This window comes from Nanorana parkeri, unplaced genomic scaffold, assembly GCF_000935625.1.
Source record: "Nanorana parkeri isolate BGI_ZX_2015 unplaced genomic scaffold, ASM93562v1 scaffold3700, whole genome shotgun sequence".
NCBI lineage: Eukaryota > Metazoa > Chordata > Amphibia > Anura > Dicroglossidae > Nanorana > Nanorana parkeri.
In genome coordinates this window covers 9,215-24,456 of record NW_017309968.1, presented here as the reverse complement: position 1 = coordinate 24,456, position 15,242 = coordinate 9,215, and the positions used below count along the sequence as shown (strand labels likewise).

The window sequence follows — 15,242 nt, the reverse complement described above, 5'->3', positions numbered from 1 at the left end:
GATAGCGGAAAAGTTTATTGGTGTCAGTGGTAACATATTGGGGGGAATTTATCAAAACTGGAGCAGATTTGCATTGCAACCAATCAGCTTCTATCTCTCATTTTCAAATCTCAACTGAGCAAACAGAAGAGAGATGCTGATTGGTTGCCATTGGCAAGCGCTCCGGATTCTGTCTGCTCCAGTTTGATAAATTCGCCCCACTGTATGTGAGAAGTAGAAATTGCTAATCTCTGGACAATCCCTAGGCTTCTATGAACTCCTGTGGGCTTGTTTACACCAATTGCGTTGCGTTACAGAACACACCGCAATCACTCACAAAACTTCCCCCTTCATTCTGGGGCACGAGGGCACGTGGCGCTGCATTGAAGTCAATAGAACCGTAACCACGCCCATCCACCCGCAGTGCGATTGGACACGTGGCAAAACATTGCCTGCGTTCCGTTCCACTGCAAACGCAAAAAAAAATTAGAGCATGGAGCATTTTTTGATTTGCAGTGGAACAGAACGCAGGCAATGTTTTTCCACGTGTCCAATCGCACTGCGGGCAGGGGGAGTGTGGCTGCGGTTACACTCCCCCTGCCCGTCAACGGAATTTCGTATTTCCTGCCTGTATTGTAATGCAACTCTCAGCAGCAGAAGAGAAAACCTCTGATTGGTCAACGAAAATGAAATACGAATTCCGTTAACGGATTCCGTATCCGAATTTCGGATTTAAAAAAAAACTACCAACGGAATTTCGTATTTCCTGCCTGTGTATTGTAATGCAACCCTCAGCAGCAGCGGATCCGTATTTCGGATTAAAAAAAAAATCTTGTCATGTTGTTCAACCTCATTTACAGGGGTAATATTAGTTCCTGTTTCAAAGAAATTCGGATCCGAAATTCGTTAATGGAATTTCGTATTTCGGATATAATTCGGAAACTGCAATTCGGATTTCGGATGCTTCCGAATTTACGAATTTCAGGAAAATTCGTACGAACTTCGATTCGTAAGGAAACAAATCGCACATGTCTAACAAATATTGGAATCTACTAATAAACAAAACCCAGACACTACAACTACTCAAACTCTTAGATCTCTACGCCACCAATTAACTCTTTTGCTAACCTCCCAATATGATTTCATGTTGAAAAAAACAAAACTCAAATTCTACTCCCAAGGCAATGGGGCAGGTGCGTTCATTGCTAGGCAATTTAAGCAACGTACTGAAACCAACAAAATGAAATACTTGACAGACGCCTCTGGCAAACGCCTCACTAACCCACTAAATATTGCAAACTGTTTTGGCAACTTCTACTCTTCTCTATATAACCTGAAAGATTCTCCCGATAACCATGAACCAAGCGAGGATGTCATTCAAGTATTCCTAAATTCTCTAAATCTACCCAAGATATCAACTGCTATGCTTGATTCCCTCATCCCCCTGTTTTCCATCCCAGAAATTGATAAAGTTATATCTGACCTTCCGCTACATAAATCCCCTGGTTCCGATGGCTATAGCTCTGAGTACTATAAATCATTTTCCTTGACATTAACGCCACACTTATGCAAATTAATGAATAAAGCAGCCTCCTCGGGTGGCTTCCTGAAGGAATCTCTAGAGGCCCTTATAGTGACCATTCCGAGACCAACCAATCAACCAGCCAATTATAGACCCATTTCCCTGCTAAATACCGATGTTAAAATTTATGCTAAATAGCCAACCGATTGGTCCAAATCCTCCCTCAAATGGTTCATCCCGTCCAGGTTGGATTTGTCTATGGGAGACAAGCCCTCGATGGTACCAGAAGCTTAATTGACCTCCTCCAATGGGCTGCACATGTCAAAACGCCTTCCCTACTACTTTCCCTAGATGCGGAAAAGGCTTTTGATAGAGTTTGATAGAGTATGGAACCCCTAGCTATGGCGATTCGTACCTGCCCACACATCAGTGGGATCCAAATAGGCTCACACGAACATAAAATAGGCCTATACGCTGACAATGTCATTATTTCCATCATGCCTCCTCTTAGCTCCCGGCTATCCAAAATATTCTTACCTCCTTTGGTAAAATTTCACTATACAAAGTTAATGACAGTAAGTCTCAAATGCTAGGAATTAATCTTTCTACATCTGAGAAGAGAGCCATTGCCCTGGTCACGTCCTTCTCATGGGCCGAATCCGACACGATTAGCTATCTGGGTATATCCTTGACGTCTCCTACCTCCAGATTATTCACCTTGAATTACATACCTCTCCTTGATAAGATTAAAACGTTATGCAAAAACTTACATAGCCCCACCATGTCATGGGCAGGCAGGATTTCTTTGCTTAAAATTTTGTCCTACCTCATATTCTATATCTCTTTCGAGCATTGCCCATTCCCATCTTACCTTCTTACCTACTGAACCTGCAACGAATCCTAGACTCCTATATGTGGGAAGGGAAAAAACATTGGATTCCTAAGAAGTGTATATATACTCCAACATCACATGCAGGCTTAGGGGCGCCAGATATACAAAAATATATTATAAACCCTTCATCCTGGATCAAACCAGCCAGTGGTGAAATACCTCCTCCAACAAACCCTGGAAACAAATTGAATGCACTGCTTCTAAAACAGATTTTCTTTCTTTGTTGTGTGCCCTCCTTCTACAATTCACTCCTAACAAACCCTTCTTGGACACGGTCACAGCTACCAATAGAGTCTGGCCATCTCTGGGCTCACCTTCCTCTGTAACCGATAACTTTCTCCTCCAAAAAATACGTCTCTCCTCTCTGGATATCATCATTTACGACATCTGCCTAACCCCTTGGATGCATATGGGCTTGACTCATTTGGACAAACTGCACGACAAAGGATCTCCACTCTCCTTTGAAGAGATCTCTAAGAGATTCTCCATCTCCCCTAAATAATTTTATAAATTCCTCAGGATCCAACATTTCATGGCCTCTGCAAAAGTTAAGGGCATCCACATTATTAGAAGAACTATCTCTTTCTACAAAACTTCTAATCCCCTCCGTAAGGGCATCTCTTTCTTCTATAAACTCCTTGCTGGACCACAAACTTTTGAGAAACTTCCATCTATGGAGTGGTGGGAGAAGGAGTTAAATTTTACGCTACCCCCTACCCTATGGCATAAAGCTATTGAATGGCCTCTAAAACCATCTAATTGTATCACACATTGGGAGTCCCTTCAAAAAATATTCCATAAATGATATTACAAACCACAAAGGTTAGCTAAGATTCTCCCAAGTTCCTCCTCCTATTGTTGGTGGCATTGTGGAAAAACTAGCTCTTTGACCCACATCTGGTGGTACTGTATTACATTGAAACCATTTTGTGCTGCTCTATTTAGATTTATTTCTTCTGTGACACACCTTGCTTGCTCTCCATCACCTCAGTTAGCACTATTAGTCATTGGTATAGAGCTTTGGCCCCCCAACCAACGTACCTTTTGTTTTTCACACACTTATAGCCTTCAGATTAGCTCTGACGCGACATTGGAAGCGAGTAGAAACCCCTAGTTTATATGTTGTTATCGAAATACTGAATACCCAATGCCCACTTTGAAATGCTCCATGCAAAAGCCCATTTCAAATGGGATAAATGTAATGCCAACTGGTTATACTGGTGAAAGACCGTAGATGTAATATACGTACCACATGATATCCAACCAGGTCCTACTGCCTGTCGTTTATAGCTACCCTCACCGATTTCGTCCCCTAGCTCAGCCTTTTCCTAAAATGTAGACTGCAAATATTTATTTGACCTACACTTGCTGGTGCAAGTCTCTGTCTAACAGTGTACCATATACTGACTAGTTTTACTTTAAAGTCTAATTTACATTTAGGTAATATGGCAAATTACATAGACCCTTTCCATAGTTTTGTCCTTCCCTCCCCCCTACATGTTTAGCTTCTTATTCTTATCCCCTACCAGATAATTATAATATCTAAGCGCAGTTCATACCTCAGGCAGTGTTGAGGGATAGGCATGGTACTCTATGCCTTCCCCTCTCTCTTCCTCTCTTTCTTATTTATTTTTTGTTATTTTATGTCGCATTCACTACTTATACCGAGGTTTAGGCCTGTTTCTTTCCACTGACTAGCGTATTGAGATCACTGCTTGTACATGGCTGAAAAAGTCCTATGAAACTACCGATCTTACTGTTAAAAAATGCACCTTGCCTGTGTAGGCAGGAAACCTAGCACAGGCCCTGATAAGGGTGTAGAGAGAGAGAGAGAGAGAGAGAGAGAGAGAGATACTGTATTTATATATAATATACATACATACACCAACCTGAGGCATCATAGATTCCTATCTCTTCAATTGTCCCTTTCCTCTTCCAGCAGGGGTACATTAATGTAGAAGAGAGTCTGGCAGGTGGTCATGACCAACCTCCCAGCTTCCTGATTGGATGGGAAGCCAAAGTTATGCTCTTTTGCAGCTTCCCAGGCACCCCCACTGATTATGCACCATTCAGCATGACCACCCCTTACCCCCACCATCCCAGACACCTGAGGCAGAATAAAGGCTAGGGACACCCCTGTCCATAATAGATCTTCCTTCTTCTCACCATAAATCTTCAATATACCTGTGGGTGGAAGTCCAGATCTCACTGGACCTCTGTGCCTGCTCCAGCTGTACCACTGCAGGTCTCATAGACCTCAACGTTGAGGTTGCATCTTCATTCCACTCTCATCCGGGCCAATAACACAATGAAGCATTGTGCCATTTGCTTTGTGATTGGCCAGAAGGAGAGCAGAGCAGACATGTGAGGACCACACTGACCTATAACTGAAATGGACAGGAAAGTTCAGTGGGATTTGTTCTTCCATCCGCAGGTATGCTAAAGTTTTATGGTGAGCAGAAGGAGAGGGAAATTAGAGGCAAGTCTCCTCCCACCCTGTCTCAGGGTATATGGACTTAGCCAGGGGCTGACTGGCAACTTTTAGCCCAGGGGGCAAGTACAACCCTGGGGGGGCTGCTGTGGCCGCAGCTGCAGTGGCTCCCTCCACCACCTCTCAGCCACATGCACCCGGCCGGCAGCTGATGTGTTGTTGTCCCCATCAGATGCGGTTCTGTACTCGGCGGCCGCTCGCTCCTCAGGGCTGACCTCTGGAGGCCCCCACGGGCTGCCCTCTACAGTGCCTGATCCAGCCAGCCCGGATCGCATACCGATGCTATCCGCGCTGGCTGGATCTAATCAGGCACTGTAGAGGGCAGCCCGTGGGGGCCTCCAGAGGTCAGCCCTGAGGAGCGAGCGGCCGCCGAGTACAGAACCGCATCTGTAGCGGCTCTGCACTCTGTACGTGGCGGCGGAGGGAGCCGCTGCACCGGCGGCCGGAAGATTCTTTTAGCGGGGGCCAGTGGCGGGCCCCTTGACGGCCGCGGGCAGCGGCCGTTTTTGAAGGCAGCAGAGAGGCCTGGGGGGCAATTGCCACCCTGCCCCCCGGCCCAGTCCGCCCCTGGACTTAGCTGATGCTCAGTGGTTAGAACATGGTTATATCAAACAACGCGGGAGGGAGCTGCAGAGCGTTGGCCTGCTGCATGCTGCGAGCTGTAGTCCCAGGAGGAAATGGTGAATGTGTCCTGTAATCAGAGCTAAAGGAGGTCCAACTAAATATTAGAGTGTTTGACTTTTTTTTTGGACAGGCAGTGAATAATCTCTTCTGGAAGATTATAAATACCTGTAACTGGTAGACATATTCTATACTTATACATATACATACATATACTGTATATTATGCATACAGGCACTTAAAGGACTAATTCTCTTTCAGTGAACTTGTCTTTTACTGAATCCTCCCACCAACTGCCATGTTAAATATTTACGTTCCTCCCCATCCCAGCTATCCTCACAGTACAGCCCTGCCTGCCACCGCATAGCTTTTTTTTTTTAAACTTCCCTGTCATCCCCTCTTCTTAATGTCCCCCGCATTCCCACCCACTCTCCATTCCTTTTTATGGGATAGCCCTATTCCAGCCATCCTGCAGAATACCAGTTACCCTTAGGAATGAATAGGGCTGTGCTGCACATGCACACGAAGTATGACTTTTCATGTGCCTTCACGTGTCTTTACATGAACCTCTCCCTCCGTGAGAAATAGATGAACTCAGAAAATGGTTCAGTTGACCATCAACAACTTGAAATATGATTATCGGTTTAGCCGCATCATTGATCATTGCTCAATACTTGTCCTTATGTATTTTTGTTTTTCTAGTTTCCTTTCAGGTGTTATTTTTTCTCATGGCGAAAACTGGAAAGTGATGAGACGATTTACTCTTTCAACACTAAGAGACTTCGGGATGGGGAAGAAAACCCTTGAAAACAAGATTTTAGAAGAGTGTGAATGTTTGGTGAACAAGTTTAAATCCTTCAATGGTTAGTTCCTTGCCACTGGTACTGACTTTTTTGTTGGGTTGTTCTGGATCTTTAGACAAAACCTTTTTTTATGTAGTTGAGGATGGATAGAAGATAGGGATGAACAGAAAGAAAATTTTTAGACTGAAACCAAAATGTCAAAATTTTTCAGACCAAAACCGAAAATGACTTTTTTTCCAACTTTTAAAAAATGTTTTAATTATTTTGTAATTATTTTATATTTGTTTATTGACTGTTAGGGGCTTTGGGGAAATATCAGGGGTCTAAAGAGGCTTCTGATATTTCTCTTTTAAAATAGACAAAGTCCTAAATCTCTCTTTCTGCAGCCCCAGCACTCAAGCTCTCAGTGCAGGGGCTTCCTGTTCATTCACAATCTGAAGATGAATGAACAGGAAGCCTCTGTACCGAATTGCTTCCTGATCATTCATAAAATAAGCAGATAGTAAATATTTACTAAGCCCCATTCATAAATGAACAGGAACTGATCACTCAGTGTTTTGCTCCGCTCTCCATCCTGACTGCTCCACCCCCTGTGCCAGAGCTGAGCTCTCCTCCTTGCACCACTCCCCTCGACCACCTGAAAGCTCTCTTCCCCCCCGCACTGCCCTGATCAGCCTCCTGACAGTTCCTTTTAGGTCAGCTCTATGTCACTTCTCCTGCCTTCTCCAAACTCTTCACCCTTTTGTGAATAACCCTGTAATTACAATTAGGGCAAATTTAAGAGGGAATTTGGATGGGGAGGTAGCGGTAAGAGTTGGAGTCTCAATCATTTGGCTAGCTCCATCCTTCTCACTTACTCACACATGCCAGGGCCTTTTTCTCTCCCCTTGGAACTCTCCCATCAAGCAGGTCTCAGCAAATCACATTCTTGCTTGTAGAGCCCAGAAATACTTTAAGAGGTCATGAAAGGAAAGCATTGTTCCAGCTTGTGGGTTAGGTTTCATGCAGATGGAAGAGGGATCTTCTTCCATCTGCACAGGAAGAAGGATCGATCCCTTGCCAGTGCCCACACCCCAGCATGCAAGCTGCATTCCTATACAATTGTGGGCATTAAATACCAGTAGGGGGCTTGGGCTGACCCAGGGGATAACAACCCTCAAGCATCCATTCATCATTCAGTGTCACTTTTCCAAGAGTACTTTTGTTATTTTGATGATCCCCATCTGCCTTATCACAAAGCCACATGCATTGTCCATTTCAGGAGGCTGAAATACCTATATATCAAAGCTCTATCAGCTCCAATAAATAGAAATACTGGTAATGCTATTGGATAAGACGAGGAGTAGCTGCTTCTCTGAAGCCAGGCACCAGCGTAATTATTGAATGGAAAAATCCCACTACAATTGACTGTATCTCCAAAATTATAACCCCAAAGCAAATAAAGAATTCTGACACCATCAGAAGTCACAATACACTAATGCGTTGCGCAGTGATGTGTGTAGGTGAAACTGTAGGCGCCTTTTGCAGTAACTTATCTATACTTAGTTGCTCCGTTGAAAAGTGTTTACAAAGCTCAATAGCTCAAGATCAAATTTACAGGCACAGCTGATGGTCACACCAGAGCAATGATTCGCAAGCCCAACATCCCTCCCCCCCAGCCTGCTCTGTTCAGTTAGCAGTTCAGAGTTTCAATAAGAAAAAAGTTTGACATCGATCTGCTATGCTCGCTCTCTACGAAATACTGAGTATAAATGTACACATTTTTTTCTCTAATAAATATTTTATTTAAATAGCCGAAAACGTTATGAACCTTTAATTGAAAAAAACTTGACAAAAACTGTATCCAGATTTATATTACGACTTTATTTTCCACCTCAATGGAGCCCTAATAATTATCTAATTATTCTAATTTCAGATAAACCATTTGAAAACACCATGATAGTGAATGCTGCCGTGGCCAATATCATTGTGTCCATCTTGCTGGGCCATCGCTTTAACTATGAAGATCCAGTATTTCTGAGATTGATGAATTTAATTAATGAAAACGTAAGACTGGTTGGATCTCCTATGGTCGCGGTATGTTGATTTAAAGTTGTGACATGTAATGTTCAGTTATACCTTGATTCTATTATAGCATGCCCCTTTTTCTAGTACTAGTACTAGAAAAAGTGTTTCCGATTGGGCTCAGGAGGAATCATAATCATGTATGTAATCTTTTGTTTGGCAATTAAGAACAATAGACTGTGGACAATAGACTGCGGCAGGGCAAACACTGAAGGCAGGGTGCATACAGGCAAACAGTGTGCAGTATGGGACATACCAAAAGCTGTGAAGAAATGTAAAGAAAGCACAGTGTACGGAAGGGAGCATTGTGGGCTTTGTCATATAGAAAGTAGAGAGGTGCAAAGTATAGAATGTGCGGTATAGAGTGTACATCACTCCAAACAACACTCTGTATGAGCAGAGCATGATCTGAGTATGTGCATAATGTAAAGGTTTGACGTACAGAATATACTGCACAATATACAGGGCGTAGGTCAGAACATACAGCACAGTGTTACCCCTGGCAAGTGTTAGGGCAAGCAACAACACCAGCGCAATATGCACCAAACACTGCAATAACCCCCCCCCCCCAGTAATAAAATAGCCCCCAGCACAAAGATAACCCCCAGCACAATAAGAAAGAGCGTGGACCGACAGGGAGTAGGTGGGAGAGGGAGAGCGGAGAGATGGGGAAGAGAAAGAGATCACAGAAGAAGGTTGAGCGGGAAGGTAAGAGAGTCACTACACAGAGACTTCAAACTAGCCCCATACCTGAAGATGCTACAAGACCCCAAAGACAGACCCCAAGGCTACAGACTGAATGTTCACAGCCTGGAAATAAAATCAGGGTGGCACAGACAGACCTACAAGCCCCCAGAACTTAAACTATTCCAGTGGTGTGTCTAGGGGGGGCCTGGAGGATGACGCCCACATTAGTATTGCAGCACATCTGACTGGCTCTTAATGGAAATTAAAGGGGTGGATATCAAGTTAAATTCAAGTCCATACACTGCTTGAATTAAATTGTAATTGAATTATGTGGGAGCTAATTTCATTTGTGTATTTGCTATTTGCCTATTAGCTTCAAAGTAACTGATTTTCTTTCTACTGTTTCTTTCTCCTTTTATTATTGGTCTCCTCCAGCTCTACAATACCTTTCATTACATAATGAGCTGGCTACCAGGAAGTCACAAAACTGTGATTGAAAATACCAAGGAGATGCATCAGTTCATTACAGGAACCTTCACAAAGTACAAGGATCAGCTGGATATTAATGACCAAAGAAATCTAATTGATGCCTTCCTTGTCAAGCAGAAAGAGGTTAACCATTTATGTTATGTAGTTGTTCTAGACCAGTGGTTCTCAACCTGTCGAATGCAGACCACATAGCTGCTTCCTTGGCGGCTTGGATCCTTTTGGCCGGTGTCTTCGCTGAACGCTGGACGAAAGGATTGATTGGTAAGGTCTGCAGCAGACCTTTCCAATCCACCACTAGATCACCAGTGATCAATGATCATGGCTCACAGCTTCCTCCCTTCAACAAGGTCATCAGGAGAGGGGGCTGTGTATTTTATTTAACGTGCGGGGGGGAAGACTGGGAATTATTTTATTGCACCGATACCGGTTTTTCGGTATCAAGTACGAGTACCGATATTTTTTTTTTCCGGTACTCGCCGATACCGAATACCGGAAGTCTCGTTCAGGAAGCCAGGCGGCGTGTAATAACTCGCCACCTGGCTTCCTGATTAGTCAGGAAGCCAGGTAGCATGTTAATTTCTTGACACCTGGCTTACCGATTAGGAGGGAAGCCGTCTCCATGCTTCTCATCACTGTGTGACGAGGCAGCATAGAGCTGGCTTTCTGGCCAATCAGGAAGCCGAGTGCCATGTAATGACGCCACGCCCGGCTTCCTGATTGACCGGGAAGTCAGCTCCATGCTCCCTCATCATGAGCAGAAAGAGGTTAACCATTTATGTTATGTAGTTGTTCTAGACCAGTGGTTCTCAACCTGTCGAATGCAGACCACATAGCTGCTTCCTTGGCGGCTTGGATCCTTTTGGCCGGTGTCTTCGCTGAACGCTGGACTAAAGGATTTATTGGTAAGCCAGGCGGCGTGTAATGACTCGCCACCTGGCTTCCTGTTTAGTCGGGAAGCAAGGTAGCATGTTAATTTCTTGACACCTGGCTTCCCGATTAGCAGGGAAGCCGTCTCCATGCTTCTCGTCACTGTGTGACGAGGCAGCATAGAGCTGGCTTTCTGGCCAATCAGGAAGCCGAGTGCCATGTAATGACGCGAGGCCTGGCTTCCTGATTGGTGACGATCATGAGGTGACGAGGAAGCATGAAGCTGGCTTCCCGGCTTCCTGATTGGCCAGCGCCCGGCTTTCAAGCAGGAAGCCGGGCAGCGTGTAATGACGCGCTGCCCGGCTTCCTAATACAGGAAGTATCGGGCTAGGCATCGGAGCATTTGGGTGAATATGAGTACTCGCCCATATACTAGGCATCAGCATCGATACTAGTATCGGTATCGGTGCATCCCTAGTATATTGGGGTCCGTAGTACCAAACCGGATGTAGTTAAATTTTATTTTAAAGTATGAAATTTGGCAAGCGGTCCCCATGGGAGAAAAAAAATTGTCAAGTGGCCCCCTAGGGAATTGAGTTTGAGACCCCTGGTATAGAGGAATCAGGACCTCCTTCCTCCTGCTGGGGATCCTACTAGTGATAACTAAATATCTATATGGGGAATCAGGACCTCCTTCCTCCTGCTGGAGATCCCTCTAGTGATAACTAAAGATCTGTATAGAGGAATTAGGGCCTCCTTCCACTGGTGATCCCTCTAGTGATAACTGTGATTCTAATGCTGAAAACATTATGTGGCACAGTAACTATAAAATAAAAAACTGCCTCTTTGCCTCTGCTACCATGAAGGAACAGTTTATTTCTTTTTTTCCAGGAGAAGGCTGACTCTCCTACATACTTCCATAATGAAAATTTAACATCCCTCATTACCAACCTGTTTACTGCTGGAATGGAAACTACCTCAACGACTTTGAGATGGGGGCTTCTGCTAATGATGAAATATCCAGAGACTCAAAGTAAGAACACTGGTGATTTTTTTTTCATAATGCTGTCAGTCCAACTTAATGTGATATCTCTTCTATAGGTGATATAGTCTGGTCAGTGAAGCCCCCTCTGGCTTTAATAAAGATATAAAACATTAGTTGAGAAACTGTTAAACAAATAAAATTAACCTAAAACATCACCTAGAGAAGGGACATGCATATCATGGCCAAGTAGAGCACTATAAAATTCCTTTACTGTAAACCATCTATGCAGTGCAAGTTCACCCAGCCATAGCTGGATATGTTTCTTTGCAATAAATACAATCCATCTACTAGCCATATAAACTAAACCAATGATTTGCATATTGCATTATTTTTTATCATCATGTGTTTATTCATAGCAGAGCTTTTTCAAGTCCACTGTCTATTATATGTTACCATGAGACTAGCAGTCAGAGGCAGCAGTACGTTAGATGATCTCATTCTACAGGTACACAGCTATGAGCAGGGCTGGATTTACTCTCTCTGCTGCCCCAAGGTCAGGTTTCTCAATGCGCCCCCCTAACCACCAAACCCCCTCCTCCCGCAATGGAGAATGGCAGACCTGCAAGGATCACCGAGATCACTTATACAAAACAAGCAGCAACCTCCCCTCTATACATTTAGCTCTGCTTGCCCAAAGCAGGGCTAAATGTAGGAAATAACTACCTGCCCGGCACCCGGTCCCAGGCATCGGAAATTCCACACCCCTGCTGCCCCTCTACTCCCTGCTGCCCCAAGGTCGGGCCTTGGTTGGTTTTGTGGGAAATCCGGCCCTGGCTATAAGGCTATACTGTATGCAAATGAGTGCCTAGGCACAGGAAGTGCATAGCTGTATATCTTATGTGTGTCTGGTTTCCTGAGCAATCAGGAAGCTGGGAGGCGGGTCATTGCTTGCTGCTTGGCTTCCTGATCGCACAGGAAACTGGCCCCATATTCCCCTACGGCACTGCAGGTCAGAGGAAATCTTCCTCTGACTAGAAGTTCCGGTATAAGGGAAGGTATCAGAGCATTTGGGTGAGTACGAGTACTTACCCAAATACTCGGTATTGGCATCGATACCTATACTTGTATCGGAGTCGGTGCCTCGCTAAAACCTATCCTATTCCAACTTCCACCAGCTCCCTCTGGGCAGCTAGGCTGGTCCCAGCAGCCTTTCTCCCCTGAGCTCCACTGACATCATCATGTCTAATGCAAGTTCCATAGACCCACATTAGACACAAGGATGACGAAGGACACTTCATCAATCTAGAGCAGAGGGGAAGAAATGGAAATTGATGACTGTCGAGGGAGCAGGGTTTAGGTAAGATAATCTGCTTTACTCCAGCCCTCAGACAAAAAAGAGCACCTAACCCTTGCAATGCGGGGGTAGCCCAACTGCATGGGTACCTTTTTTATTTTTTTCTCAATTCAGAACTACATGTAATCAGGTGTAGGTATTTTTAATTTTGGATTTGTTATTTAGAAAGAAAAAACAGAATTTTAGAGCCCTTTGCTACACAGGATGCCATCAACCATTACACATACTATTGTAGTTCAATTCCAAAGTACCTGATCGTTCATGAAAACATGCCCTGACATTATATACCATAACAAGTAGTCTTTTTTTGGCTTAATTAGTCCTTTAATTGCACATTTTTGTTTTATTTCTATTGCTGACTGCAGGGAATGTCCAGGATGAAATAGATAAGGTCATTGGATCTGTTGTTCCTCAGACTGAGCACCGGAAGGAGATGCCATATACAGATGCCGTTATACATGAAATTCAGCGGTTTTCCAACATAATACCGACTAACATTCCTCACGCCACTACACAGGATGTTACTTTTAGAGGCCACTTTTTACCAAAAGTAAGCCGTGCAATATTTGTTCTGTATTGTCTTCCGTTCTTACAAAGTCTGATGCCTGAGTTAATTTTCAGCTTGAATGCCAACATAGGGATGTGTTCCCTAATATCCTTGCAGCATTTGTGTTTTGGTATTTTTGTAAAGCCACTTGAAGAATACTGTGCCCAGGTACAAATTGTATTATATAATCTGCTATATGCTGTTAAGAAGGCTCCTTTGCTCTATGCCGAGTGTGTGATACTGAGAGTTCTGTCTGTCTTGTCAACTGGGCAACCCCTGGTCATTGTTTAATCAGTGAGTTGGATCAATCTTTAACAAAACTGAAGGGCACTGTTCTGGAAAGGCCTTTTGGTCGCCAAAGGATTAGAACCTTTGTCAAGTTTTTAATGCTGTCCGAGACACCTCTGTTTGCGCTGATGGCCATTGCCACCAGGACTGAAAGTGAGAAAAAATACTAGTTGAGTTGCTACTGGAACAGCAATAGAAGGAAACACTTCCAAAGAGGACACTTGCTCCATAGACAACTGTCTAAGGGATTTTCCTTACTTTGAAGAGGTTTGCTCTTACTTTCTATTATGCTTATAATATAGGAAGAGAAGGTTAATCTCCCATTAAGACACAGGCAACCAAACAAAAATATTTGAAACAAAAAAAAGTTGAGTTTACATATGCTTTATGTTAGGTCCACTTTAAAACATTGGTGAAGCCATCATGTCTAATGCAGGTTACCTAGTGTGAGGATGCCCAAGGACATCCCACCAGCTGGAGTGGATAGGGAGAAGAGGAGAGCACTGACCTTTGGGAGAATGGGGACTAGGTAAGCAAATCTGCTTTAACAGGCAGTTAACCCTTGCAATGCAGGTGAAGCTCCACTGCAAGGGTACTTTTTTGTTTGCCCATTCACAGATGCCATGCACACATCAAGATATTGTTCAAATATCCGCTTTTGATAAAGGAAACTGACAAAGTGTAGAAGAGCAGAATCTGTTTTTGATAGCCCTGCCACCCAAGATCTACTCATTTATTCCCGATGGGTCCTCAAAGACCATCCATGTACCAAAAAACGCACTTGACCCTTTTTTTCCCCAATAACATTTTAATGTAGCACGTGTGTTTATACCTTAAAGGTGCATTTTTTTTCTTTTAGGTAAGAGAAGCTGCGCCGGGGAGAACTTGGCTAAAATGGAACTCTTCCTCTTCTTCACCACATTGCTGCAAAACTTCACCTTCAAGGCTCCTCCCGGGGCAGAGCTAGACCTCACCCCTGCAGTTGGATTCACAACTCCTCCAATGATCCATGACATTTGTGCCGTGCCTCGCAACTGATAAGAAAGGAGAATACATGCAACATGTAGAGGTGTGACTGGGAACCACAAAATGCCTTTAAAAAATTCAGAAAGAAACGGTTTACACTTTAGAGCTATAAACTTTTTTTAAAGACCTTTATGTAGTAAATAGCAAAATGCGGCGGATTAATATAGAAGAAGGTTCAATATGACAGCAGATGTAAAAATATATACTTTGTGCATTTCTGACTATGAACACATTAGTGTACTGTATAAGTACTTACTTTAAGTGACACTAAACCCCCGGAGTTAAATCTTAAAAATACATTCAAGTACCGTAACGATGAACAACAATGTATGTTATTTGTGTATCACTCGGCTGTAGATCCTCCAATCATCTCTGAATTGGTGCCGACACTGTCCTTCCTTCTGGAGGGGGGCTACTTATGTTCTCCATGGTCCTTGTGTGTGTTGTAAAGTAGTCACCACTCCAAGATCACTCCCGGGATGGACTACAATCTCAATACAAATTAGTAAACTAAGCACGAGATTGTAGTTCATCACCAGAGTGAGCTTGGCGCGGTGACTACTTTACAACACACACAGGGACCATGGGGAACAAAAGTAGTCACCCTCCAGAAGGAAGGACAGTGTC

The 15,242-nt window shown here is 43.8% G+C and overlaps 1 pseudogene; it reads left to right on the top strand.

The window, feature by feature from the left end:
* LOC108803409 overlaps positions 1-14,645 on the top strand; it is a 25,730-nt pseudogene extending 11,085 nt beyond the window's left edge.
* Positions 14,646-15,242: the final 597 nt, after the last annotated feature.